The following is a 4,139-nucleotide window of genomic DNA, read 5'->3' on the forward strand; positions in this document are numbered from 1 at the left end:
CTGCCCAGCGCCGCTTCCCTGTCCGGCTCCTGCCCCAGCGCCGCTTCCCTGTCCTGCTCCAGCGCCGCTTCCCTGTCCTGCTCCTGCTCCAGCGCCGCTCCCTGTCCGGCTCCTGCTCCAGCGCCGCTTCCCTGTCCGGCTCCTGCTCCAGCGCCGCTTCCCTGTCGGCTCCTGCTCCAGCGCCCTGGCCAGCGCCGCTTCCCTGTCCTGCTCCAGCGCCGCTTCCCTGTCCTGCTCCAGCGCCGCTTCCCTGTCCTGCTCCTGCTCCAGCGCCGCTTCCCTGTCCTGCTCCTGCTCCAGCGCCGCTTCCCTGTCCTGCTCCTGCGCCCTGGCCATAGCCGCTTCCCTGTCCTGCTCCAGCGCCCTGGCCATAGCCGCTTCCCTGTCCTGCTCCAGCGCCCTGGCCATAGCCGCTTCCCTGTCCTGCTCCAGCGCCGCTTCCCTGTCCTGCTCCAGCGCCGCTTCCCTGTCCTGCTCCAGCGCCGCTTCCCTGTCCTGCTCCAGCGCCCTGGCCATAGCCGCTTCCCTGTCCTGCTCCAGCGCCGCTTCCCTGTCCTGCTCCAGCGCCCTGGCCATAGCCGCTTCCCTGTCCTGCTCCAGCGCCCTGGCCATAGCCGCTTCCCTGTCCTGCTCCAGCGCCCTGGCCATAGCCGCTTCCCTGTCCTGCTCCAGCGCCGCTTCCCTGTCCTGCTCCAGCGCCGCTTCCCTGTCCTGCTCCAGCGCCCTGGCCATAGCCGCTTCCCTGTCCTGCTCCAGCACCGCTTCCCTGTCCTGCTCCAGCGCCCTGGCCATAGCCGCTTCCCTGTCCTGCTCCAGCGCCCTGGCCATAGCCGCTTCCCTGTCCTGCTCCAGCGCCGCTTCCCTGTCCTGCTCCAGCGCCGCTTCCCTGTCCTGCTCCAGCGCCGCTTCCCTGTCCTGCTCCAGCGCCGCTTCCCTGTCCTGCTCCAGCGCCGCTTCCCTGTCCTGCTCCAGCGCCGCTTCCCTGTCCTGCTCCAGCGCCCTGGCCATAGCCGCTTCCCGTGTGCCAGCTCCTGCGCCCTGGGCCCATAGCCGCTTCGCCTGTCCAGCTCCTGCGCGCCTGGGCCATAGCCGCTTCCCCTGTTCCAGCTCCTGCGCCCTGGCCTATAGCCGCTGTCCTCTGTCCAGCTCCTGCCGGCCCTGGGCGCGATAGCCGCTGTCCCTGGTCCCAGGCTCGCTGCGCCCTGGCGATAGCCCGCTTTCCCTGGTCCGAGCTTCCTGGGCCCTGGCACATAGCGCTGCCCTGTCCTGCTCCAGCGCCCTGGCCATAGGCCGCTTTCCCCTGTCCTGCTCCAGCGCCCTGGCCGATAGGCCCGGCTTCCCTGTCCAGCTCCTGCGCCCTGGCGCATAAGCCGCTTCCCTGATCCAGTGCCTGCGGCCCTGGCCATTAGCCGCTGCCCTGTCGCAGCTTCCGGCGCTCCTGGCCATAAGCCGCTCCCGGGTCCAGCTCGCTGCCGCCCTTGGCCATAGCCGCTTGCCCGTGTCCAGCTCGCTGCGCCGCTGGCCACTAAGCACGCTTCCCGTGTCCAGCATCCTGCGCCCTGGCATAGCCGCTTCCCTGTCCTGCTCCAGCGCCCTGGCCATAGCCGCTTCCCTGTCCTGCTCCAGCGCCCTGGCCATAGCCGCTTCCCTGTCCAACTCCTGCGCCACTTCCCTGTCCAGCTCCTGCACCCTGGCCATAGTCCGCTTCCCAGGCCATAGCCGCTTCCCTGGCCAGCACCCTGTCCTGCACCCTGGCCAAAGCCGCTTCCCTGACCTGCGCCCTGGCCATAGCCGCTTCCCTGTCCTGCGCCCTGTCCCGCACCCTGGCCATAGCCGCTTCCCTGTCCCGCGCCCTGTCCCGCGGCCCTGGCCATAGCCGCTTCCCTGACCCGCGCCCTGGCCATAGCCGCTTCCCTGACCCGCGCCCTGGCCATAGCCGCTTCCCTGGCCAGAACCGTTTCCATGGCAAGTTGCCTGACCTCTTCCCTGGCCACGCGGTTCACTGCATGCAAAGCCACCGGTGGTTGGGCAACATTTCTGTGTGGCAGGACACTGGCCATCATTGAAACAGCTATCAGCACAGAGTGGGATCATCTCCGGTATGGGACATTGACCTGGCTTCACTGCATGAACACAGATAGTCAGCTTTAGTTTGTGCATATAGACCAGAGATCCTTAAATCTGGACTTCGAGATCCACATTCCTGCCAGAGTTTAGCTCCAACCCTAGTCAAACACACCCGAGCATGTTAATCAGTGCCAGTCAATGTCTTTGGGATCATTAGAAAAATCTGAGGTAGGCGGCTTTGATCAGGGTTGGTGAATGGCAAGTTTTATCTAAAGAAAGAATTCCATTCCAAGTCAGTGGTTCTCAATTCCAGTCATGGAACACCCTTACTTAACACACCGGATTGAAATCATCAGCTTGTTGGTCCAGTTCCTGGATCTCTCTCCTGACAAGCTGATGATCACAATCTGGGGTGTTAAATAAGGGGGACATGCAAAGGGATGGCTTTAGCAAGGGACGAGCAAGGGGTCCCCGGGACTGGAATTGAGAACCACTGTTTGAAGCATTATTCCTTTTTATTTTGTAAATCCATCCGGTCCTTAAAGCCATCCCAAGGGATGATTTCAATCCGACTTTAGAGAACAACTAAAGGCAAACTCTCTGCTTAGGACTTACATTGAATCCAGAGTGTTACTAGTATGTGTGTGTGTGTGTGAGTTTAACCTTAGCATCGATTATTAACTGAAACTCACTGAAAACAGGCAGCACGCAAACAGGCCCAAATTCAAATCGACAGCATTTGTGCCCTCCAGGGCAGTCTTCATCAGAGGAACAGCCTCGATGGGATGGTTCGACCATCAGCCTCTCCGGACAGAAACCATCCACTAGAGAATTCAAGAGGATTATAAGGGGAGTGCGGTTTCACCATTTGTAAATCTGTGGTTTTGCAATGGGTCTCAAACCGAAATACAAAGTTTATGCATTGTCTGCTTCATATCAAAAGCGGTTTAAAACCTACTACGCATTCATAAGCGATGTTAACTATTTTCAAAGACTGAAAGTCACTCATTTCTGCATTTCTTCAGGTTCTGTAATGAAATTAACAGATCTTTTCACCTGTGGTTCGTCTTTGAATAGCGCGAGCTATGCTGAAGTATCCAAACAGACAGAAAAAACAGCAATCAACGAGAAATACATTCGAGCTGTCATCCTCCCAGCCTGTGATCTCTGCTGGAAAATGCAGTGAATCGGTGCGTCAGGACAAGCAGACAGCAAAGAACACAAAACTAAAACGATTACTTGTTGCTGCAATACCAACTTCTGTAAAATGGGATTTTAAAGATTGAAGGAAAACAGGTTAATTCCAACCCTGATCAAACTCACCTGCTGTAGCTTTCTAGTAATCTGAAATGCCTTGATTAGCTTGTTCAGGTGTGTATGATTGGGTTGGACCTGCTGAATGCTACGTTCTAGCCATGTCATAAATTTACGCTGGGTACACGCCAGAAGATAATCGGTCTGATTTTGGGCCGATTTCTCCCCTTCCGACAATCATAGCTATGTCCCGATTATCTTGACTGTTCTACAGATTATGTTATCTGATTTTCTCTTGCCGTGAGGTGTGTTAAGAGTGTCCGAATCTGATCGGAAGAACATCGGAGACGCCCCGATCGCGAATCGTAAATATTTAACACGTTTAATATTTACGATCAGAATCCTGATGTGTGGGGGGAAGCCCGAGGAAAAATGCGTGCACGCTCTGGAGATTATCACGTGAAACGAAAACCGTATCCAATCAGAAAGCGAGATGATGGAAGACTGAAGCCGTCATGGCGCAGCACAAAGTGAAATTGTTGCGGACAGCAGAGATGGAGGATCATCTTGTTGATTTGTGGCAACAGCACAAATGTTTATACGACGTGTCGTGTATAAAATCATTCCAAACACTATCATTGCAATTTCTTCCTGCATATCGTCCGCCATGATTATTCTGAAGTCTCGCGAGATTTCCTGTGTTCAGTCGAGACTCTGGTTGAAAATCTGTTTGTGTGGTGCACTGTCTTGTCACATCAGACAGACCGAAGCGGTGCGTGCCGGTTCTTCTTAATCTTTTATTTTTTTTTTCTTAAAAT

At 56.4% G+C, this 4,139-nt stretch overlaps 1 long non-coding RNA gene across 1 annotated transcript; it reads right to left on the reverse strand.

Annotated features, from left to right (window-relative positions):
* Nucleotides 1-1,862: 1,862 nt before the first annotated feature.
* Nucleotides 1,863-3,336, reverse strand: LOC113091713 (uncharacterized). Its single transcript, XR_003287423.1, has 3 exons — nt 3,124-3,336; nt 2,760-2,891; nt 1,863-2,123 (listed from the first exon to the last, which is right to left on the reverse strand). It is a non-coding gene; the product is annotated as an uncharacterized LOC113091713 (long non-coding RNA).
* Between the last annotated feature and the right edge of the window lie 803 nt (nt 3,337-4,139).

The sequence above is a fragment of the Carassius auratus genome, unplaced genomic scaffold (genome assembly GCF_003368295.1).
Source record: "Carassius auratus strain Wakin unplaced genomic scaffold, ASM336829v1 scaf_tig00214261, whole genome shotgun sequence".
In the NCBI taxonomy this organism is placed as follows: domain Eukaryota; kingdom Metazoa; phylum Chordata; class Actinopteri; order Cypriniformes; family Cyprinidae; genus Carassius; species Carassius auratus.